The sequence below is a fragment of the Passer domesticus genome, chromosome 5 (genome assembly GCF_036417665.1).
Source record: "Passer domesticus isolate bPasDom1 chromosome 5, bPasDom1.hap1, whole genome shotgun sequence".
NCBI classification, from domain to species: domain Eukaryota; kingdom Metazoa; phylum Chordata; class Aves; order Passeriformes; family Passeridae; genus Passer; species Passer domesticus.
In genome coordinates this window covers 5,739,663-5,764,680 of record NC_087478.1, presented here as the reverse complement: position 1 = coordinate 5,764,680, position 25,018 = coordinate 5,739,663, and the positions used below count along the sequence as shown (strand labels likewise).

The 25,018-nt window shown below is 46.9% G+C and overlaps 1 protein-coding gene across 8 annotated transcripts in view; it reads left to right on the top strand.

The window, feature by feature from the left end:
- FRMD4A (FERM domain containing 4A) overlaps positions 1–25,018 on the top strand; it is a 356,537-nt gene that overhangs the window by 190,307 nt on the left and 141,212 nt on the right. The window contains exon 1 of one of the 8 annotated variants that reach the window (XM_064421811.1): positions 22,318–22,457. The exons of the other annotated variants lie outside the window; for them this stretch is intronic. The gene's annotated coding sequence lies outside the window, so the exon portion shown is untranslated. Of the gene's footprint in view, positions 1–22,317; positions 22,458–25,018 lie in introns of those variants that run through there. 8 annotated transcript variants of the gene reach the window in all.

Below are 25,018 nucleotides of genomic sequence, written 5' to 3'. Positions count from 1 at the left end.
AACATTTCTGGGGGTTGTATTTTCCCACCACTTATTCAAGAGCTGAAATTTTTTCCTCTCAGAAAATACACTTGTGTGTCAAAGGCCAACGACCAAAAAAATATCAGTAGTTTTGCAGCCTAAATATAGCACAGAACTGAGATCCTGAATTCCTGTGAAAGAGCCAGTGTAAACAGCCATAGTCTCTGCAACCTGGGAGGGGGCTGTACCCAGGGCTTTTTCTGTGTTTTATTGTACACCACGGTGCCTGGATGTCCTGGCATGGGTGAGGAGCCCTTTGTGCAGGGACATCCTGGCCAAAGTCTTTCCCATCTATGGCTTGCATTATCCAGCCTCAGCAAAAGGCTTCAGAGGCACCCCAGCCTGGAGATGCTGTCCTTGCACTGCTTACACCCACAGATCTTAAGGGGTTGGTTGGGTGGTTTGATGTGAAAGCCCCAGATTTAAGTGCTGCCCTTGGCTTTGCCACGGAGTCACATTGCAAGGATAAGCCATGAGGATGAACCCCCTGTGAACACAAAACCAGCCAGAAGGAATCAAGCCTTGGCCCTCTGTTGGGTGCTGGTGATCGATGCTGATTCCAAGGAATAATCCACTGCCATCATGAGTGGGAGAATGTATAATAGCAAAACTAATCACATCCTTACCCATGGTGGTTTAACAAGCACAAACTCATTCCTTTGATCCATCTCATCTTACAGTTCATACATAAACCAAGAAGTTCATACATAAAGTCTTTCCTACCAGTAGCTGGGCGTGACCAGGAGAGATAAATCCATTTGCCCTGCAGAGGTCTAGGATTTCCCAGGACCATCTTCCACCCACTTCACCTTCAGCCTAGGCCAGTGTCTCTCATTTATTAACACACATGGATAATGTCTTAACCATTAGCTGTAGATGGGAAAGACATGATAACCATTAGAGCTTCCCCTCCCTCTTGCATCAGGCTTGGGAGGGTTGGAATTAAATGAAACCTGGCCAAGGGAAGTGCAGCAGGGAATACAGCGTGCATGGTGCTGAAATGGTTTGTGAATGCTCAGGGGTGGGCAGAGCTAATTTCTGTCAAAGCTGATAACACTGGTTTACCGCATCCCTTTTCATTTCACTAACCCAACTCTCAGTGGATCTCATTATCCTGGAATTCGTCCAAGAGTCCCCATCTCCTCTAACAGGGCTCCAGACACCTTGCAGGTCTCCAGAGATTTATTGATATTAATACAGAGTAGTCATAAGTTTTCTCAGTGGGACATTTGCTCTGGTGTCTCACAAGTTTGTTGTGTTTTAGGGATGAGTATATTTGGATGGCCTCTTGGGATTTTCTCCAAAGGTTTTTTTCAAAGGAAAGGTCTTCTCCAAATCTTTCTGGCCACATGCATCTTTTTGTAGGATGTGCTTTCCTCTTTCATTCTCAGCCACTATTTATTTTGGTGCAGCCAGGCTGCTGTTTGAGTAGCAGGTATGAGACCAGGGCAGGGTGACAAACCCAAAGGGATGACAAGCCTGCAGCCTTGGAGAGCTGCAGTGCCCTTGAAATACCCCATATCTGCCCTCTTACAGATTCAGGCAGACCTGCTTTCCTTCCATCTGCTGCTTTCCCTCTTACTTTCCAGTATTTTTTGCTCTTGCCAGGAGTTGCACCCTGTCTCGTGTTCATAAGCAAATTAAAGTGCTTGCAGGTGACACTGCTCCTAACCTCCTCTGAGGCAAAACCCAAATGCAGCTCAGGATGCCAAGTGCTGCTTCACAAGTCCATGGTGCACCCCAGGAGTGAGAGCAGCTGAGTGATTGAGCATTGTAGTGCAGCAGCTGTGGAGCATGGGACCAGCTATTTGAAGACTCCTATGTTAGTCATCACTGGCCTCATTTTTTGATCATCCATCAATATGCTCATCCTTTTATTTCAAAATACCCAGAAAGTCTTCATGGAAAATGAAGCACACTCAGAAAAAATACTCCAAAAGGATTTTGCTGGGCTGTTTGGCAGTTTGGGAAATCTGCAGAATCACTATCATTTGACAGTTTTCATAGCTATTTAAAAAAAAAAAAAAAAGGGAGTTTTAAATTAGTACTGTAAGAGCTATGTGGAATCTGGAGTCAGACTGGGACAAAGCTGGATCTCAAATCAGCAGTTATTCTGTTCTGGACTGGGGAAGATTTTTGGGCTTATTCAGCTTCCCAGCTGAATGCTGGGAAGTGGTGAATAAGCTGCTTCAATTTTGCAGGAAAGACAGGAATAGCAATGTAATTTAAAAGGAAAAATTTGCCTTGGATCCATTGTCCCAGCCTGAGACAAGAACCCTGGGCTCTGCACCCAGCTTTGCCAAGGACACTGTAGCATCTTGGGATCTTGAAGGATCTGTGATCCCTGTGTGTCTGTGTTTCCTCCTCCATTGTCCAGAATTGCTTTGGAACTATCTGAGCTTCTAAAAGTGCACTTGAGAGACTTCAGCCAAGCTACAAAAGCTGCACTGTGCATAACGAACAATTCTCTTAATGAGAGAGAGCACCATCATTCAGCACCAAATTCATGCAGTCAGTGCAGTCATGGGCCTTCATCTTGCAAATGCAAGGGACAGCTTCCACATCATGGGCTGACAGGAGCAAAGTGCTGTGCAGGGCTGAGACCACAAATCAGGAGGCAGAGCTGGATTGACCAGTATGTACAGGAGGACCTGGTGTGCAAGCAAGCGTAGGTGTGTCATGTGGTCCTGCTCTGCTGCTCAGACTTTCTTGCACAAGCAAGAAATATCCCCTTTTCCATTTCTTTCAAATGCCTTGAACTTGGATTATTGCCAGGAAACCAAAGGAGCACAGTGAAAATCCAACAAATCTCTCTGTTGTACTTTTCCAGGCAGTGATAGGACTGATAAGGGGTCTTGTTACCAAAAAAAAAAAAAGATCTTATTTCTTTCCCTGTTTTCATAGAACCATTCCTGGTTTCATTGTCTTCATTGTCTTTTCCTTCGCTTTCATGAGCCTGAGCATCTGTATCTGAAAGGTTTCATAACACATCACTAAATGGCTTCAGAAGGCAGCCTTAAACAGGTGCTGTTTGACAGCAGAAACTCAAGTCAGGCACCAAGCCCAAGTATTTGCTGAATCAGTCTTTCATTGAATTCAACAATAAAATCTGTAAAGTGAGGAGCAGTGAGAGGAGTTTAACAAGTTCCCCTTTCTCAAAACACGATATTTACCAGTAAAACATCTAACCCAGGGAATGGACAGAGGAGTGAGGAATTAGGAGAAGGCACGAAGCTGTGATGCACAGTACCACCTAGTGACAGAGCCTGGCTGCATGAGAAGGGCAACCCCGTGTTTGCAAAGTTCAGGGTCCATTTCTCCATCCCATCCTTAATCCGATTTCCCAACTGCACCACATTCGTGATCATCCCCTGCAGTGGAGGGACAGCACCATTCCAGCAGCTGCTGATTTTTTTCCTCTTTTTCGTGGTTTCTTTTTTGCAAAGCAGGGGTTGCATGGACAGGGTTCCTTGTGTCCCATCAGAGGCAGCAGTGGGTGATGTTTTGTTGGCTGTGTGGGGTGTGCAGGTTGGGCTCAGAGTGCATCTCCCACTGAATCACCCACGAGGAATTCCTCAGTGCATTGTGCAAACAGGGAAGGGAAAAATGCAGGGTCCAGTGAGTAATGCAGCCTTTCAGGGCATCTGAAATGAAAAGAAATGCCACAGACTTGTTCCATTTGTAGCAACGATGTGAAAGAACAGTGTGACAGGCTCTGCTCAAGAGCGGGCTTGTAACCTTTTCCATTAATTTCTTTTCAAAGAATTGCTTATTGAAGGCTAAGCTGGTTTTTATAAGCCTTAGAGGCTGAGTGTGGCTTTGCCCTTTTTTTATTATTGTTACTGCTCCTCTCCCTTGCTCTCTTTTTAGAGAAAGCAGTTATGTACAGTTGTGGTGTTCCTCTCTCTGTAGCTATCTGAGACAAGCTCAGCATCGAGATGGGAATTTTGTCACCTTTTGGCACAGGTGGGATTTGCATACAGCAAAGTGACCTACAAGAAATCCAGTTCTGTTGAATTTCCCCATATTCCAGCCCACAGATTTAACCATGATCCAAGCAGATGTGCTTAAAAGAATTTGATTCCTTCTCCTCATTAAGGTCCCTGGAGCCAGGGCTAAAAGGCTCCGCTCAGTCTCCACGTGTGGGTGAGGAGCACAAGAGCTGGTGGGAGGCAGCACAAGAGCACTGAACCTCCCTGCAAGGCCCCATACACATGCAAGGCTCCTGCAGACAATCTGCCTTAAATGTTTGTGTGAATTACAGTGGGGCTGGAAGAGCCTGGGGCCACCCTGTGCTCTGTGTGTTGTGTGAGCAGACAGGGTGGGTGTAAGGTTAGAGTTAGGGTCAGGGTTAGGGTTAAGGTTAGGGTAGCCTTTTTGTCCTCCTTCCCAGAGAAAGGCTCCCCAGGGAAAGGATATTCAGGCTCTCTCCTGGTCCTCAGCTAAAGCCTCCCTAGTTGGTGGGCAGACTCTTGCTTGCACACCAAGCAAGGTGAGATGATTTTCTTAAACTGACATCCCTTTCCCTGAGTTTCACTAAAGACTGGCTGGGAACCCAAACACCAATGCTGCCTTTCTTTCAGTTGCTAAAATCTACTAAATCACTGTAGCGCAAAAAAATAGCACATTCTTTGGGGCCACCAACATGATTTTTTCCTGAAAAAGGTAATTAAAGCCCCTGAGTGCAGTGATCCCAGCAAGAGCACCTGCTCACTGCCACCCATGGAATGAGGCCTCTCATGCAGACAGACAGCCCACAGCAAGTACAGCATTTCCAGCATGATTTCTTCTTTGCTTTCTTATTCTTCTTGAGCTCATTGCTTTTTTCTTTCCCACAATCCATGGTGCTATGTCCAGCTCCTGAGCACGGCAGCTCTGGAGGAGCTCCTGCAGCTGGGTAAACACTCCTGAGTGAATGGGGCCCTTCACAATGGAGTCACCAGGAAATCCAAACACTGTAAAGGCCAACAATTCAGCGGGGACATAATCCTGTCATTACAACCCAAGCACCAGGAAAACACAGTCTGAATTGCACCCCAAACAATAGGTTTTCCACCCCACAGGTCTCCAGGAGTGGCTCTTTCCCTCGACTTTGTTCAGCCATACTGCAGACAGATATTGGGATCTCCCCCATGCCCACCCTGGATGTTTCAGCTGCCCCAGCCCCACTCCCCTCACAGGCCTGCAGTCCGTGTGGAGATAGGATGGAGGGATGATAAATGCAGAAATATTAGCAGGTTGAATTCTGTCCATGTTTATGCAGGGGTAAATGTGAATTATGACAGTGAGTTTACTGCTGATGTATACCAGCCAGGCTGATGGAGAGCTGGGTCAGGTCAGCTGTTTCCACAGGCAGAGGGTTATATGGGATTTTAGGCAGCAGGATGAAGACCAGAAGTGGAGGACTCTGTTCCATAATGGTTTTCCCTGGCATGTGGGAACAAGTGTTGGAAATCCAGTGTCATTTACTTCTGTCTGTGCATCTGTACAGTGGCTTTGTCCACTGTGGTCTCTTTTGGCTCTTGGATTTTTTGCTTGGACCCATGCAAGCTCCCTTTCCCCAGGATGTACTAATCATATATGTTTTTCTGGAATGCAATCGCATGCAAAGCAACTCTCATTAATCTCTGTCCATTGCTTCAAGGCAAACTTCCTTAGCTGTAAATTGCAGATTTTACCAGGATCTGACCTTGAACAGAGAAGCCAATATAATACATGCTGATATGGGCAAACTGGCTGTGAGTCTCAAGTGAGCAAACACCAAGCCAAATCCCAAAGTCCAGAATTAGGCAGCTTTATAGTAACTGAGGAGCTGGCTCACTGTGCTATTGGCATGCAGGGAAATTAATCATATCCTGCAACAACGTTCACAGGATGTGTTTGATTTATTACTAATCCTGTACACTCCTGCAGCTGCTGATGTGCTGCCAGAGGGTGCTGTAATGATGCAGCTGGCACCCCTGTCGTGACAGCCATCCACACAGCCAGTGCCTGGTGCTGGATCCATCATCCTCAGCATTTGCTACCTGAGCTGAAAAATCAAGCCCTGGAGCTGAGAGTTTAAGTTTGTCTTCTATATAAATAATATTTATTTATTATTGTTATACATTCTTATACAACGATAAGAATGTATAATGTGCCCAGAGTGGGGGAGCATGTGTAAAATAATAGATATTTCAAAATACTTGAACCTGCAGAACAAAACTGATCTTGGCTCAGCCTCTGTGAGTTTTTATCACCCAGCTGCCCCATGCTGGACAGTCAGTGGTAGAGATGTGTGGGGAAGCTGTGCATCACCCTGAGGCCAAGATGGTTTGTAACCAAGAATGGAAAGACCCAGCTACAGCAGCGCTGTCTTCCCAAAACACATCTGACCCTCATGAGATTAGGCCATGGAAAGAGGATATGGAAGAAATTAAATTCTCATTCTCTGAGGGTTTCTTGCCTTGTTTTAGTCCTGGTCCTTGCCTGATAAAAGGCATTTCAGATTTTAAAATTCACAACCCAATGTTTGGAAAAATTGAAATCTATTGACTATGGCAGTATTTATATTACATGTTTTTCTTAAGCTTTAAAAAAATTGCAAATTAATGCCCTTTTTTTTTGGTAGTGAAAGTCAAAATAAATTGTTGTGAATTTTCCCACTTCTTCATAACCAAATATGACTTTTAGCAAAACATAAATTTCCAGGGTATTTTGTCATGGGTACTTTCTCTGCCAAAATGCTACTTTCATCAAACCTCTCCAGTTTACCAAAGCAGTCCCTTAGCTCAGGGGCTGGTCATGCACACAGCACTAAATGCACCTGCAGACCCAGGAAAGGGCTGTGTCCATTCTCACACCACTGGTACCACTGACAAAAGGAGATTAGACTTATTCAGTTCAGCTCACTTCCCATGGAAAAACCTGCCTTGTGCAGAACACAAGAGTCTGATCCTCAGAGCAAGGGTGATGTGTTTCCAAGTGTAAAGATGAAATGTAAGGTAAGACAGCTTCTGAAGAGGGTCCCACTGAGCTCAAGGTTGCTTAAAAAAACCTTTATTCTCTACGATGTGCAGTCATGTCATGAGTTAGGCCTGGCTTTAAATCCCTCCAAATCAGAGATTGAGTGGTAGAACTGGTTTAAAGGTACATAACTCATAGATGTGGACATCAAGATATAAGACCTCACCTGTTTTATCAACACTGGGATAGTGTTTTTTCCTGATGCCCCTACTCCTTCCACCCTGGCCAATAAAGCAGGGGGAGGTTGGTGCATGGCAGGAGACCCTTGCATCATCTGGAGACCCTTCCCCAGGGCACGGTCCTCCCCCTCCAGCACAGGCAGGACATCTGTGACCCACTGTGGGGGACCTGGGGCAGAGATCCAGGTCAGACGTGGCCCAGCCTGGCTGCTAATTATCCCACAAGGAAGAGGAACCCGCTGGTAAATCATGAAACGAGGGCTGTCAGCATCAGAGGGAATTCGCACTGGGATGACAGGCATGACCTGATTTTCATGCTTTCTCTTTTGATTTGGTGACATGCTGTCATTCAGTGAATAATCTGGAGTTTTTCTCCTGGGGGTTTCTCCCTTGTTCCTTCAGCACTGAGGATAACCAAGGTGGGGATGTGGGACAGCAGTCACACAGCTTCAAATGCCCCAAACACAATCTCTTGCAGCTGCGTAACTCTCTTTATCCTGGATGCATAAAGTCCTACTAAATTACAGTAGTGCATAATGCACAGCACCTTCAGGATTGCCTTCAAAATTCCTTCAGCATGGTCACCCACTAGCTCCAGTTCCCACTGAGATACATCTGACACCAGAGCAACAAATATACATTAATTTTGCACGTAAACATATGCATGTGTATGGAGAAGAGTCCTTAAAGCAAGCAAACTGCCAACCTTCCTGCAGCAACCTTTGGTTTCATTCTGTGGGCTTGTTCAAAGAGGGAAAGCTGGGTTTGGAGTTAGGACATTCCTTGTTTTGCCAGGAATGGAGATTCCAGCCCAAAAAGCCTATTCAAATGCTTCCAAAAAGTGGGGTTGGTTTCTCAGCTCCTGGGATTCAGCATTTACTTGCACATCACCCCAAATGAGTTGCCTCAAGTTATTGCAGCTCTGAGTCTCCATTTGAGCTGAACTAAGATCTCTGTTTGCCTAAATGTGACATTTAGCACAAGGTCTCTCAGCACTGCACCAGGGCAGCATTAGACACCAAACATGAGATGTGGCAGCATGTTTAGAAGTGTGGACATTCAGGCCCCATCTCCCAACCACAATCTACCATGTTCAGCAGAAACTTGCTCTAATCCCTTCTAGCTCATCAAGCTGTTGATAATTATAAATCATAATTATACTATAATAGTAAGCCATCAATTACTAGAGACTACAGAGAGAGAAATGAAAACATTCTCTAAATTTATGCTGTTGCAAACTGATTTTGACAGACTCTCTGCTGACAGCACCTTGCATCTGCCATACTGAGCACAACAGCAGGCTCAGTACAGGTCACTGCCTAAATAGGGGTTGTATTTTTGTTTTATGCATTGCAGATCTTTAATCCTGTAGAGAGGGAGGCTCAGGGGTGATCTTATCACTCTCTAACTACCTGAAAGGAGGCTGCAGCCAGGTGGGGGCTGGACTCTTCTTCCAGGCAATAAGTGACAGGAGGAGGGGAGATGGTCTTAAGGTGTGCTAGGGGAGGCTCAGGTTGGACAGTGGGAGGAATTTCCTCACAGAAAAAGTGATGAGACATTGGAATGGGCTGCCCAGGGAGGTGATGGAGTCACCATGCTGAAGGTGTTTAAGGAAGGCCTGGAGTAGCACTCAGTGCCATGGTCTGGTTGACAGGGTGGATCTTGGTCACAGGTTGGACTTGATGATCTGAGTCCTTTTCCAACCTCATTGAGTCTGTGATTACAGCAGAGTCCAGCAAAAGGTCTGGATGCTGTAGCACAGGGACAAATGTGCCCTTTCACAAGCATCTTCTGTGCCCACCCACACAGCACCCAAAATGCAGGGCCAGCTCCTCCTGCCTGGGCAATGCTGGATGCAAAGCAGAAGCAAAAGCACTTTTTGCAGTGATTTTTTTGCAGCCATCCTCAGGTGGCTTTGGGTACCCAGTGCTTTCCACAGCTACAAGCTCAGGAAAGAGTCAGAGCATCATGGTTGCTTGAAAGAGGCAAAGCCCATGGAAAAGTGGGTTATGTTCATGCCTCCAGAGTGGGCTGGCACCCTTGAACACCACTTAGCAATGCTGTAGCCATAATTATGGTCCTTAAGCTGCTGCCAGTAGTGCCAGGGCACTTTGTTGAAGAAGGGAGCAGTGAGACTCAAGCCACCTGCTCCCATTCCATTGCTCAAGCTGCCAGTGAGGCACAAGGAGCAGCATGGAGAAACAGTGAGGCACAAGGATCAGCATGGAGAAACAGCCCTGTGTGCATGAATTCCCATCCACAGGGGCTGTGCAGAGTTTGTCATATTCATGTCATTGGTGCTGGGTTTGTCGTAGTCATGTCACTTTAGCCTCTGTTTCAGTTGAATGTTACTGTGATATTTTAACAAATCTCTTTGCCTGGATTTCTTCTGCTGGGAAGCTGAGAAACTTCAGAGAAAAATGAAAACAATAATTATCTGATTACTTTTCCTGTTTTTGCTGCTTTAGAATGTGGTCTAGATATTGTTTACCAACAGGTGCAGGTTTGATTGGTCTCATGTGAATTGTTTTAACTTAACAACCAATCACATCCAGCTGTGTGAAAACTCTGGAAGAGAGTCACTAGTTTTTATTATCATTCTTTCTAACCTTCTGTCTCTATCCTTTCTCTATTCTTTACTGTAGTTTTGGTATAGTATTCTTTAATAATATATCATAATATAGTACATTAGCCTTCTAAGAACATAAAATGAAATTCAATCCTTCTTCCTCCATCCAAAAACCCCAAAACTACCACAGATGAAGACAGGGGTTTGGGCAGGGCAGCTCCCTGGTGCTGTAATTCAGTCTAAATGCCCCTCTTCTATTGGAGGCAACCAGAGGCCACTGCAGTGAGGGTTAACCACAACCTTCCAAAAACTATGGAGAAATACACTGTATCCACCATCCTTTGTCAAAACACTAAATAACAGCCTGCCAAAGTTGGTAAATATTCCATGGAAGGCACAGGAGGCCAGAAAGTGCATGTTTTACCAGTGGCCAGTACAACATTTGCATCTGGCAGGGATCATGCTCTGCACCCAGAGCCACTGTGAGTTTTCAGCATTAGCATTGTGCCTTGAATGCATTTTTCACCCCATCTCCTCGTTTCTAGGGATGCCATTATAAACAGAGGACCTGGTTTTATTATTCAGTAGCAAATCAATCCAGCTATGCTGAGCACAATCCAATTACTGCTTGTAGTTACAGTAGGCTGAAGAAGTCACAAATAAATGAGCATGGTATTTAACATTTCAGTGCCACTGTAAGCACCCAGACCCTTGTGGCTCTGTGTGAATGGCTTGGTGTAGGGAGGATTTTTGGTAGGCATGGCAGAGCACCACTGGTTGTGGTGCTCCATGAAGGCCCAGACAACTGCAGGATAAATGAGGGGTAGATGCAGGTACCTTTTTTCTTTTGTTTCCCAGCATGAAGGTCAGCAGGGGCCTCTTCCTGCTCCTCTCTGCTCACCCAGTGGGAGCAGAGTGAGCTCCTGTCAGTCCATGGGTGCAGGAAAGCCAGGAAAAGGTGCTTTGTGAAACCCCAGACAGCTCCCAAGGGGACAGAGCTGAATGCTGGACTCACTTTCCTTCCCTTACCACCATTCCCAAAGCATCCCAGATGTTTGGTTTTGGGTTTCAAACCTTATTTTGAGAGGGTCTGGGTTGTTCAGTGGAAATAAAGCATCCTGCAGTATACTAGTTACTCATTACCTCATTAGCACAACGATGTATGAACAGCCACACAAGTACAACAATGCTCAGCTGCAATATAAACACAGTCACTGCTAAACTGACTCATTTTTAAAAAGTATTCCTTATATCTGGCCTTTTTTAATTGTTTTTTCCCCCTCTGTTCTATTCTTTTCCCCCAGACTGCTTTCCTACTTCTAACTTCACTTGTCCCGGTTTGTGCAAGCTGTCACAAGTGCTGCAAGGAGGGAAGTGTCCCCAAGCAGGCAGCCTGCAGGGACCTGCCACACAGAGCCTGTGCCCATGTCTGTGTCCCTGTCCATCCCCAGTCAAAGCAGCCCACAACTCTGCCCTTGCTGTGATAGTGGTGAGGAGGATGCTGGTGTTTCACTTGTGCACTCATTTATATTCAACTGTAGGGTCAAATGAATTATTTTTTTCTAAGTTATTGCTATTATTATTATTATTATTACTATTATTATTATTATTATTATTATTATTATTATTATTATTATTATTATTATTATTTGATGTTTCTGCCAGGGAGTGTATAAAAATGACATCTGCAATTCTGCACCATCCCTTTATGTGATTTTGTTCCTGGTCACTTGGTCGTGCAGAAATCAGTTTTCTTCACTAGTTTGGAAAAAAAGCAAGTGAAGCATCAAAGCAGGTGGCAGCTTCTTGGTTTTGTTTGTCAGAAGCAGCAAGCTGTCCTCAGCCATCCAGCAGTTTAAGGATTTTGTTTTGAGGGAATGAAAGGATGAGAGGGAAATGGGGTATTTCCTATGGATTGCCTTGTTTATTTGCTTGGGCTTGCTTGTTTCTCTGTGAGGGAAATCAGAGGAAAAAGAATTTCTAGTGAAAGCCATGAAAAGGGAAGACTTCCAGATTTCCCTCCAGATATTTTGCACTGCTCTACATAAAGTGTTTAGTAAGCTGCTGCTGAAATCAACTCCTCTCAAGGGTTCTTTCCTCCCCTGAGAGCAATAGAATGGCCTCTTATGGGGTCTCCACTCTCCAGGTCTGAGTGTTGGCTGTATTTTAGCTGAAATAACCATCTGAAACATTGAGAACTGACATCCTTGCTCTTTGGGGAGCCTTGTAATGTTGCTCCCTTTCCCATGGATATTGTGGCATGGAAAGCCACAGGGACCAGCCAGGTCCTGATCTCCAGAGCTTTTCCCATGGGGTTGAAAAGCAGACTGAGGCTGCTGCAAACTGTCCCAGTTGTCCTACAGAATGAAAGGCTAGAGCACACTGCACCAAGATCCAGTGCACCATCCTTAGAAGTTCAAAATCTAGTGACATGACTTGAAAAACCTTCCTATTTCTAGGTAGGCTGAAGCTCAGGGTCCTGAATTCAGAGGTCATGAGATTCCTCACTTGACTTGGGAAGTGGCAGCAGAAGGCAGCAGATTTCTGTGGACTGGCACAATCCTCAGACTCGACTGTAGGTCTGCACCAGCTCAAAATCAAAGCACACAAAAATGTGTGCTCTTCCTAGAGGGTTTATTTATTTTGGCCTTGGTGGAAGCTCCCAGCCCAGCACTGGCAGCTGCAGGAGCAGGGCTATAAGGGCTCTGGGAATAACCACAGAGACAACCTATGTGATCACCACTGGAAAAACCCACCATTCACCACCAATTATCACACTCTAGGTCTCAAGAGAGGCTGCAATTATTCCCTGCTCCAAGTCTAGAGCAAATCAGTATTTTCCAGTAATTGCAGTGTAGTAACTATTGTAGATGTTGACTTTTTAATAGCAAACACTGCTCAAGCATTAGATTTACAGCCATGTTAGTTAGCTTTAGTGACTTGGGAATCAATTACCTTGCTGTGGAACATGACCAAAGATTATAGGGTAGCCCATGTAATAATTTACACTGCCATCTAGGAGGAAAACTGTAACTTCAGTGTTTCACACAGACAGACATCCTGTTTGCACAGCAATAATTCCAGCAATAACAGCCATAAAAAGGGAAAAGGGGGAAAGCAATGACTACAAAATAGGGGGAGACGTGTAGAGAGCACTGGGAGGTGTTGGGAACTTTGCTATTCTCAATTATTTTTCAGAGTGATAATGGTGGTAGCATTTAGTTCATGACTGTGCTTTCCCAGTTCAAGTCACTTGGGTTGATGCTGCACAGCCCTGCCCAGGAGAAGGCTCATCCCAGCCCAGGCACTGGGACACAGCCACTGTGTGTGTTGTGCCATCAGCCACACAAATCCCAGTGCCAGCCCTCCCTCCCTCACTTACAACTTGCCCTCTTGGTTGGTGCCAGCACTGCTGATTTCCAGGAGCAGTTTTATAGGCAGCATTTTGCATTTTGCCCATTTTCTGCCCACCTTTCTGCTTCCCAGCACTTGTTCCCACACTTGACTCTTTTGTCCTACATGGGGCAGGAAAAACTTCTGCCTATTTCTCCAGGTCCCTTTGCACAAAGAAAACATTTTTCCTTTAACTCCTTTGAAACAAGACCACCCAGGTCAGCTTTTCAGTCTGTGTTTCCAAGCAAGTTATGGAGAATGAACATTTAATTAATGTTTTTCCTCCTGCAACGAAGTCGCTGCTGTGACCCTTTAACTATTGGCTTTGTTCATCTTTCTCTCATTTATTTCCCATTTATTTCAGTCCTCCCTTCACATGAAGCTGGCAGCTGAGCTTTTGGAAGCATCCAAGTAGAGCAGTCCCCCTCATGAAACAACAACCAGAGAAATTATATGAAAACTGGTTACTGTCATTATAAAATGAACTAGGACAGAGTCTTCCATATGCAAATATTCATCACCATACAATAAAAAGTGTATACCAATATATCAGACAATTCCCTCAACTCTAACCAGCAGAGCACACTCCGTTTTCAAAACTACTAAGGTTCAAAAATATTCAGACTGCTTTAAAATAATGGAATTAACAAAATGCATAGAGTTGGGCTCTATTCTCCTTCACCTTCTGGATTCAGCCCAGAAAAGCAGGTTTTCAGAAAAATGTCATCTATCATGAGATTTGGCAACCTTGCACTCTCAGCCCGTAAGGTCACTGTCACTGCAGCAAGGCAGCTGTCTCTGGGAGGAGGAGGAGGAGGGGCAGAAGTGTCTGACTGCAAGCCAGGGGACAAGAAAATTAGCATTGCTCTAAACGAGGAGCCTGAGCTACAGTGGGGAAACAGCATCACTGCCCCTCTGAGATGGTCCAAATCCCACAGGGATGTGTGACCCTGCTCCAGCCACCTGCCCATCAGCCAAGCCAGGGTCCCCAGAGAGCAGCACAGCCCTGCCACCATCCACGGTGGTGGATCCTCAGCAATCCTGTGCAGACAAGGCACAGGAGAACCTTTTGTCATTGGTTTCCCTTGTTACAGCTTGAATATGCAAAGGATAATGCAGTGAACCCCCAGTGCAGGTGTTTGTCCCAATTTTGGAGGTGCAGTTTATTTGTATTTAGTTGCAGTTAAGCAGTGATTGCAAACATCAGGGACTGTGGGGCATTTGGGGTTTATTTCCTCTCCTACTTCCATACTGAGAATTGCTGCAGAAATTTTTGTTTTGCTTGAAAACATGTATTTCAATAACCATGCTTGGGTTTAAGCCTGTTCAATTGCTTTAATAACAGCCCATCCAACACACTTAATATGAAAGTGTTTTCAATGTACTCAAATTCTTATCAACAGAGTGCAGTCACTATCACTGTGTTCTGCAAAGCCAAACCACAAGTATTAGTGAGTTTGTTGTATAGCTTAATTGCCAGGTATCCTATCTGACCAATGGAATATGCTGCTATAGCTAATCTGAATAGAAATTCTTACCATATTTTGAATGAAACCAGCCCAAAAAGTAATTGCAAAAGATATCACTTTAACAATAGTTGATTTGTGGTTTATGTCTGAAATCTCTATTCACCTCTTATGGTTTAATGAGTTACACTTCACACTCTTAGGACAGAGAGAAGCATGCTATGATTAAACTCAAGTTATAGGTGAAAATAGAGGGATAATACAAGATGAAATGTCACCAAGAAATAGGTGTAAGAGAACAAATTCAACCACAATCACAACCTTTTCCATCTGAAAAACAGGCACTTAGTTTTCCTTAGCCCAAAGACTGCAACAACACTACAGAACTGCAAAAACCATTACAGTAGCCATCAAGTACTGGGGGTTTGGTAGTTGAGAAGTTCAGTAGCTCATCAGTGTTCAGAAACAAAATAATTCCCATTTTTCATCCCAGCAGTCAAGGTGGTCATGGGGAAAAGGTGCTACTACAGTGCAAGTCCCACACCTCACCTGTGAGGTAGTGTCAGACAGGTTGCAGATGTTCTCAAAGTGGGGATTAGATGTACAATGATGACTTTTTATGAATCAGCACTGATCCATCCTTTCCCGCAGAAATGGAGCAGGGGATGAGTGATGAGAGCATTTTTGAAGCCACAGCAACCAGGGTAAGATGTTCACCCTTTTAATGCAGAGGCTCTGTGGTTTGAGATCTCCCCAGGACATATAAATTTCAGTTTCTCATCTCTTATTTTTGGAGGAAAATATCTATGCCACTTATCCTAGAACCTCACAAATGTCTGCAAGGCCTGTCACAGCCATTAGATGAAAGACATAAAGAGTCCTCAAAGAGGCATCAATACTCAACTCTTGTGTCCCAAACAGCAGCAAGCAAGGGCTGCTGAGTCCCATCACTGGGACTCTTCCAGGCTCTCCTGCCCTTCTCAGGGCTGGTGCTCAGCAGCTCTGGGTCTGTGTGGCCCATGCAAACAGAGTTAGACATCACAGGGACATCCCAGGGTGGTGCAAACCCTGCAGACCCCGGGATGCTCAGAAACCAGACCACCGCTGTGTATGGAGAGGAAATGAGCAGCCTGTGTGAGGTGAGCTAACCAGACCCTTCAGTCTCCTTAGCTGAGGGTTAACAGTCTTTGTGGTGACCACCCTGGACAGGGTATCAGGAGAGCTGGGGTTTATCCTGGTGTGCCTCAGTAATGAAAAGGAAATAGTTTTCAGATGAGCAATAGAAGCCCATGCTCCCAAAGACATCAGACAGGCAGCAATCAGACTCAAGTTAAACAATAAATCAACTAACACTGAGCCTTTGCTCTAGCAGAGCACCATTATGACTGGTTCTGTGTTTATTTAGAAGAGATTAGCCCATTTGAAATGTTTTCATATTAAATGTAATTTGGGTGTTTGTTATGGACTGGGTCTAAATGCAAACATTATTGGTCAGATAAATATTTTCTGACATACAAGATCTGTTCACTGCACTTTTATGACATGAGGCCTTACTTGCTCCAAGATTTATTTTCTCTTCCCTTCCTCTGTTTGTGGGGATTGCTTCATAAAGATTAAAAAAAGTGTAAAGTAGAAATCACTGATAAAACTGTCAGAAACGGAGAAGCCTTTGTTAATCACCGATTCATTAGCTGGGGGAAGAAGAGGGGTCTGGAGCCAGCACAAAGGGTTTGGTGTCACAGGGCCTGTGATTTATTCCTAAGTCTGTCTCTCCCTCTCTCTCTGTGCCCAACTGGGTACAGGATCTTACCCAGGTAAATTGATCTCTCTATGACTCCATTTTCCCATCTGTTCAACGGAGGTAATGATCTTGCCTCGCAGAGGCAGTGAAAACTTTCAATAAGAAAAGGTTACCTGAAAAACCACACCTGCATCTGAAATTAGGCTACCCCCTACTAACACCTACAGGAGCTTTCCCTGGCTTTGTCTGGCGGCAGGAAATGGAGTAGAGAAAAACTCTTAAAGAAATAAATTAGTATAACCAAAAAGTAACAGAAATTGGAAAGCAAGCTTACAGTACTTTTATTTAAATTGCTAAAATTGTCATTTTAGTATGTCACTTTAGCTCCTGAGCCCTTCTTTAAGGTTGCAGTTAGGTATTGAAACATTGTCTGAGTGGCTTTTTATTTTTGCTACATTTGTTTAGAAAAATCTTTTCATAATTATTTCGATGCCATTTTGAAATGTTCTCAGGATTTTCTGCAAAATGTGCAATAGAAAGCTTTTCCAACTGGTGTAAGTTTTGCAATCCTCAGTAGAAGGCAGTGTAAAACTATAATAATATTCTTCAAATCTGAAATCATGCAAAGTACAAAAGCTATCTCAGTACAAAAAGCCAAACAAATGAGAATGAGTTTGATTTATTCCTCTGTGCCAAAGAGAGCACTTCATTATGTAGCTCAGTGCAAGAAGTACATGTAGGTTTTGCCTAACAGGAGGCATGTTTTTGGGCTTGGCTCTGTCAGCTGATTCATTTGATGTCCTTCACAATTACCTGTGCTGCCTTTTGGCAGCAAAGAAAGCTTCTGGCTGTCCTTCACCAGCACCAGTCAACTGCAGCATCTGAGGATGTATGGGGGAGAATAATTTTGACTTTTCCCAGCCTTGTTCTCAGGTCCTTGTCATTCACTCCCCTTTTGCTCAGCAGTTTCCCTGCATGGATGAGGTTGTTCACTTGCCTTTGGATGAAAGAGGTTTTCTCTTACTAGTAGCATTTTAATTCTGCTTGCACTGGGGCCATGCTGGTGGTCTGGCAGCATCTCTCCAGGTCTCCCAAAAAGTGCTCCCTGCCAGCACCATGAGCATCTTCTAGAGCTCCTGCTCCTCCCCTGGGGAAAGGCCTCTCCATCCTCCACCACCATCAATTCCTTTTTATGAATGGAAGAGGCCCCTGCCATGTCTGCTCCTTCCTGCACTGGTTTGCTTTCAAGCCATTTCAGGTGAAAATGACAATATTCTGTGAACAGAAAGTTTCTGAGGCAGAGCTTTGCTCAGCTCTGAAGAAAAGGGAAGCACGTGTCCCCTCTACCCCACGGGAGAAGGGATTTCTGAGGACATGACCTCCATCAAGGAGGGGAATCCCTCATCCCTTCTATTCCTCCTGCAAGGACAGGCATGGCTCACAGCACGTTCCAGCAGGAAGATTTCCTTCTTTCTTCTTAGTCCCAGACCCAGGTGGGTGCAAAGAGGAAGGAACTGCAGGAATGGCTGCTGTCTCCAGCATCGCTCCACTGAGTTGTGGGTGACCCTGGGAGGGCTGGTGGCACACCCAGCTCCTCTTTGGTCCCTGATGCACACTTGAGCTGTTTGCTTTGTTTGGCCTCTCGGATGCCAGGATTACCCGGAGCTAACTGGGACACAGGCGACTTACACGTGACTCCTGTCCCTTTCCACAGCAGCCCCAGGCTGGGGCTGGAGGCAGCAGGCAGGATTTGGCAGCCTGGGGTCACAGCACCAACCAGCTGGAGATGGCTTGTCCCCACCATCCCTTCCAGCTGCCTCGTGGGGACCGAGCTTTGCTTCCCTGTGTAATAATCCTGCCAGCATGCACTTCCCTTGCCTAATGAAGGGAGGATTTATTGCACCAGCTCTCTGGGAACGTCGAGGTCTGCTTCCTTCCCTCTTCAGCTCTCTGAGATCCTTTAAGTACAGTCTGTGTGAAAATTAATCAGACGCCCTGGAGGCTTATTTTGTCCAAAGCTAAAGTCCTGCTTCTCCCTTTCCCCCCGCCTTTTGTGCCCCAATTACTTAAGGGATTGTCCTGGAAATTAATGAAAGCATGACATGGGAATAACACCCACAGTTGGTCTCAGAAGGGAAGTGTTTCTATGAAAGGCTTAACTAGAAACATCTCGTGGTTCACCCAGCAAACCTGGAGACCTTCCCGGTCGGAAGCACGCTGTGCCATGACACTTGGTGTGGCATGTTCCCTATCTCCCGTGGTTTACAGGTCCAGACTGAGTAATGAGTCAGGTCATGCTCTGAGCAATTGCATTTTGCTCTTTTGAATGAGATCCCTGTGGCTTCCACCTGGTTTCCAAAGTCCCCAGCATGAATTGTCGCAAAGTCACAACTCCTCAAAACATGTTATGGAGGAAAATGGAGTGAAGGGGACAGGCTTGGTGGTGGTACACATAACCCTCCATCTCTTTTTTTGCTGGTCCATGGAAGGGGGTGAGGGCAGCCTGGTGGCTTGGGTGACCAACTGGATCACATCAGTCTTTTCTACCTCACAGTACCCAGGCCTGTTCAGTGTCTGGAGGATACAGATTGTTTCAGATGAAAAGAGGTGATGCCATTTCTTCTCCAGCCAAACTACTTCAGAGCTCATGAGCAGTAAGACCATTTTACACCATGAATTTCAGAGGGATCACGTGAATTAACCCACAGGCTAACCTGACGTTTCATTTCCTAGGTCTGGCTGACCCTTGTCATGGCTACAATAAGTTAGCTGCATTGATTTACAGTGAAATTTGTATGCCTAACAGCTTATATCATCTCTGGAAATGGATTTCAGTTCCCAAGTTACTTAGGCCCATGTTGCTTTTTAAGTTTTGAGGCTTTTTAATCTTTTACTGCCACTCAAATATTATGAGTTAAGAGTTGTGCAATCAATGAGAGTTAGGCCATTGAACACCTCCCACAGGGAGGCAGGCCTGGACACCTTCAGCAAATCCTGAATGTTCTTTGAAAGCATTTTCCTCACCTTCCATGGGTTTCAGATGTGCCATATGGGGGAAATGGCACTGACTTCTGTAAAGCACTGCACCTCTTACAGATGCAAATCATGGAGTAAGTGTGAATATGACTTCATGACACGACATCTCCTCCAGCCCGTTAGTGCTAATTAATGCAATTCTGGGGGTAGACAGTATTCATTAAGCTTTTCTGAAACTACTAGAAATGTTCATGTAACAGCTCACACATTCTGATGGCACCCACAGTCCTATCACCACATTCCCTGTAAAGTATTTTGGTTCTTTAATCTTTACTAACGAGAGTGGGAATGAATTGTCAACAGCAATTCTCCAGCACGAGGCTGTGGTGTTTCCTCCTAGCTTTATTATCAGGAACCAAGACAAAGGAATCAGCATGTTTTTATTGTGGCACAGAGGCATCTGCTTGCTGGAAGCTGGAGGCACCTGGTTGCTGGATTGTGTATGCCAAAGTTAAATATATGGATTGTTGTTCAGGTTTTGGGACTTGCCATGATAGGAATCAGCTTGGAAGAAGTGTGGCCATTCCTTGCTTCTAATCATTGCAATGACAGCAGTTTTGCTGCCTCCAGACTGGGTGTTTGCTACCAGGGTGTGTTGTTTGGGTAGTGCCAGCTCCAGAGACTTTGTGAGATTATGGAATTTCCTTGAAGAAAAGGACTTTTGCTGCTGCTGAATTATAGCTGGGAAATTTGGAGAGGAATGTGTATGAGTTTAATTACTTTTTTATCAGGGAAGAAACCCAGATCTGGCCAGTTTTTCTAGGAAAGAAGGGTGCAATGAATAAATGAGAGGAGCTGGGGCAAAATCCTTGTCCAGTTCTGGGGAAAAACCACTCTTTCTGGTTGGGTGATCACAATCAGCTCTTGGCAAGGACAATACTCCCCTGTCTTTCCACATTATAAGAAACAGTTCCCATTTCTAAGTTCTAAATTGTTAACTCCATCAGGTACCTAAAGGATGTTATCTTCACTACCCATCCAAGGCCCCATGAGCAACACTTACCCAAAAGGATGTGTTAACATTTCCTGCAATAGTGGGAGACATTCCTGCAACATTTCCTTTCTCCATCTTCACTTAGACAAGCAACTTATTTTTATTGCAAATGTTACTTCACGTGGGAAGGTGATTTTTTCCTTGCTGGTTCTAATCAGGGTCAGGACTGAATCACTGCTGGGGTTCATGCCCTTTCTCAGCACTTGAGATAGGTTGTGTTCTCTGCTGAAGGAAAGAGCAGAAGAGCATTAGGGAGGCAACTTGAAGTTTTACATTTTCCTGAAATTAGGAGGCTTAAAATTCCAGGAGGTTTTGCTTTTTGTGTTCTGGTGGTTTGCCCCTCAATGTTACTTCAGCAGCTGGATGCACACATGGATGAAACGAACCCATAAAACCACAATCTTTACCCTTGCAATGGAGCCATGGACAGCCTGAATTTCCTGGAGCAGGAATGGATACCTTTGCTGCTTCTTGCCCCTCTCTCCTGACCTTGGGATCTCCTCAGAGCAGAGCTGGGCCACCTCAGCTACTCAGTCCTAACCCTCAGCAGCCAGAGGTCAGAAGTGCCTCAATATTTATCCCCTTAATCAAAGCCATCCCCTTGTGAGGAGTGAGCTGGATGGGTGAGCCTGCCTGGGCTGCATGCACAGCTCTGTGTTTGTGCCTGTGCCCTTAAAACTGTTCTCATGCTCTAGCATTTGATTATTGTATCCAGAAGGGCTTTGCACACCACTGGCCCCTTTATGTCCAGAGAGTACATAAAGACTCATGGTCTTGACTTTGAGTCTGACAGCAACTCAAACTCAGCAACATCCTCAGTAAAAATGAGACATTCTGCTCCTTCACCACCACCATGTCAGCAGAGGGACTTTGTCATCTTCCTGTGGGGCAAAGAGGGAAATTTCCTGTATCCCGTGTAAGTTCCAGATCCATCCTCACCATGAGCATCCTCGTGGTGGCATGAATGCCAGCTGAAAACAAATGAAGAAAAGGGCTCACCTCCACAGCTCCCCTCCCAAAGCAAACCTCACCCAGCCAGTCTGCTCCAGAGCATGGCACAGCAGCTGCCTCTGGTTTTTACCCACTGAGAAAAATCCCAGAGAGAAAATAATGATGGAGGGGCAAAGCAGTGGAACAAGCCAGAGCTTTAACCACAGGCGTGGCTGCTTCATGGAGTGGGTGCTTCATGCTGTGCATGTTTAAATCAATAAATCAGCACTTTTTGGAGGCCCACACATAGTGTCTTTCTTGACTGATCTAATTATTTAATAGTGACACCCTTGCATGAGGGTTACTCTACTGCAATGTGTAGAGATGTTTTATTGCTGGGCAGCATCCCCACTCTTTTACACCATCACAAGCTGCACCCTGCACCCAGCCAGGACCGGGGGAAATCATCAGAAGGGAGGCTGCCCTGTTTTCCAGGGCTTCAGCCTGGCAGGAGCTGCTGTCCCCAGACCCACGGGTGCCCGGGGCTCTGCCCGGAGCATCCCCGCTGCTCTCGCCTCTCTCCGTTACCATCTCAAGGTGTGCACGCGTGGCCGGGGGGGTGAATACCCGCACCCCGCGCCCTTCCTCCCCTTTCCATCCTTCATCCTCCTCCCAGAGGCCAGGGGGAGCCCAGATGTTGGCAGGCCCGAGCCAGGTTCATCTGTTTCACATGACCCAGCGCCAACTGCTGCTCGCTGCCCTCCTCCCTCCTTCCTCCTCTTTCCTCCCCCTCCTCCTCCTCCTCCTCCTCCTCCTCCCCCTCCCCGCTCCACCCTCGCAGCGCGGCAGCGGCCGCGGAGGAGCCGGGCGCCGGGGGCCGGCAGGCGGGGAAAGGGAAGAAGAAGGAGGAAAGGAAGGTTCCGGCATCCCGGCAGGGAGGATGGGACGGCCGTAGGAGCGGCGGGGAGCGGAGGGAAGGGCCGCGCATCCCGCGCAGCCCGCGGCGGCGAGGCGGCGATGGATGCGGGGCGCTAGAGCCGCGGCCTGGAGGCGGAGCGGGGGGATGCGCTGGTCCCGGGCTCGGAGCTGAGGGGCCGCCGGGGCCGCCGAGGCAGCGGAGAAGGTAACGGGGTCTTTGTCTGCCGAGGGGAGGCGAGGCCAGGCGGGCCGGGGCTCCCCTGGCAGCCCCGGCCCCCGGGGAAAGCCCAGCCGCAGTGTGCGGGCTGCTCCACGCCCCCTCCCTCCATTTACCTCAAACGGAGAGAAATGTGGGCAGCAGCTGCTGCTCTGCCTGTCCTTTCAAAAATAAACATCGCCATCGCCAGCCCCGTGGGTTCGGTGGGCGAGCAACGGAGCGAGCGGCTGGGGAAGGAGACGGGGTGTGTGTGTGGGGTGGGGAGAGAAGCCGGGTGTGATTCCTTCCCCCTTCCCAAGCAATCTGCCTGCCTGTCCCCACTGACTGCCAAGATGGACTGCTCCTTCCCTTCCCAAATGGCTGCAGCAAGTTTAATGCAGAGCCGGGGGCTTCGCTGAGGGGGAAGCCCCCGGCTTGCTTTTCCTTTCCCGTGTGCACCTTTTCCTGAGTCGGGAATGGAAAAGTTGCTCCGGATTCGGGGCTGGAAAAGACAAATGTGCGTAGCTCTGCTTCCAAGCTGTGCCCGTATGGGAGTGCATCTGCACGCCCTGCAGGCTGGCTCCGCTTCAGGAGGGCTCCTGCCCGCATTGTTACCCGCTGGCTGCCGGCGAGGGCAGCACAAAAGTTGTTTCAAACCCCTCCGTAAAATTTCCAGGAGAGACAATTGTTTCTAATAATAGCCCTGGCAGCGGTTTAGCAATACAGCACACACAGATGCGGAGCTATCTAGCAAATCTCTCGCAGGCAAGTCAGGTCGCGGGGAAAGCTGAACTCCCAGCTTGTTGGTTTGGTTTGGGAATTTAAAACGTTGTCCTGAACAAAAACGCCGGCACCGCTCGCCCTTTCCAGCGGCCAAGGGGGTGTGGTGCCTGTGCTGGGCTCGGCTGAGCCGGGATCCTCTCGGCTGTCGGGAGAGGTTGGATCCTGGCTCTGCCCGGCTCCAGCTGGATATCGGGAGTCTCGGACCCGCTGCTCTCCAGCCTGGTGCCCGGGGGCTGCTGCGCATCCCCCCCTGCATGGAGGGCTCTGTCACGGGCGTGGGGGTCTGTGCCATCTTCCCTGCCCAGAGCTGCCTGCCAGGCACCGCAGAATTCCCAGGGAGCTGAACCCCTCAGGCTGGTCCCTTTCTCCTCGGGGTGGTGGCAGGGGCCCGCCGGAGGGCTGCTGCCTGCACATCACTGGGACCGTGGTGCTGAGCCTGCCGGGCTCGGCTTGGTGCCTCCGGGATGCTCGGCTCGACCCTCCTGGCACAAGTTACAGGCAGCCTCTTCCAAATATCAATATTTGGGAGGTGGTTTGTTTTTTTTTTTTAAGCATCGGTGCCAGGCAGGTATGTGCCACGCTCTGCAGGAGGTGAGCTGCTCCTGGCGTGGTTTCTGCAGCCCAGCTGTGCTGCTGAGCAAGGGGCTGTGGCAGAAGCATGAGGAGGCGAGGATTTATTGCTTCTTGGTACAAGAGGGGATATTTTGAAGGGTCTTCAGCTCAGAACCACCTTGTGCTGCTGCTAAGGTCAGCTGTGTCCCTCAGAGGACCAAACAGGCTGAAGGAGCTGGCGCTGCTCATCCATCATGGTGTGTGATCAGTTTCCACAGAAGGGAGAAGTGCACCAGTGGAGCATAGCGTGTGGATTTATGCACGTGAAAAATAAGCATTTTGTTCTTTGGTGAATTTTTGTTCTAAATGCCCAGGCTAAAAATATGGGATCTCTCATGTTGAACATAGATGCACCAGTGATCCACTCACAACCCTTGTGGGCAAGCTACTTTGTCTCCTTGTAGACTGTTTCTGGTGGTCTTGTTGTTGCATGTCTGAACTGGTTATTGCATTAAAAATGCACCTTGATATTTGATGATACCTGTGGTCACAGCATTGGATTGCTCAGGGCCCTACAGCAATGCAGCATCACTTGGTACAGAGAGATCCTGTCAAACTAGCCAGGTCAAGAGCTTCAGCTAGTGCACTGGTTGTTGTTAAGAGGGACATGAGCCTGGGGAAGACTTCCCAAGTCATGGAATCTAGTCCATTACAGTGGTACATATCCCCTTTGTTGCAGGTGTTACTGTGGGAGTAATAGCAGAAGGCTGGAATCAGTTTTGAGTACAGCTTAACAGCAAAGCCAAAGTGAAACTGCAGGTGTGGATGAAGGAGAAAATGCTTTATTAGGGAGAACTGGAAAGAGGCTGGGGAGTCACTGAAGTCTCAAGCTGCAGTCTGTTAGCACTGTGGAGGAAGGGTCATGCATTGCAAGGGGGATGACACGTGGGGAAGGTATTAAGGAGCACGTTGATCCAGCATTAACCAAATTTGGGGTCAGGGCTTAGTGGTGTCCCCTGAAGATGCAGAAGGGCTCTGTGTGACCCATTTCTTGTGAGCTGGATTGCTGGGACAAGCAAAGGCTGCTGTGGGGCACACTTAGGCTCAGCTTTCAGGAAACTTGGGTGTCTTTTACTCAAAACTCTGTGTTTGAGGAAAGCAAGGTTTCTGATTCTCTGAGCTGCACCCAGAATCTCCATCTAGGTGGGAGCCATCCCACAAATGGCCATCTCTTG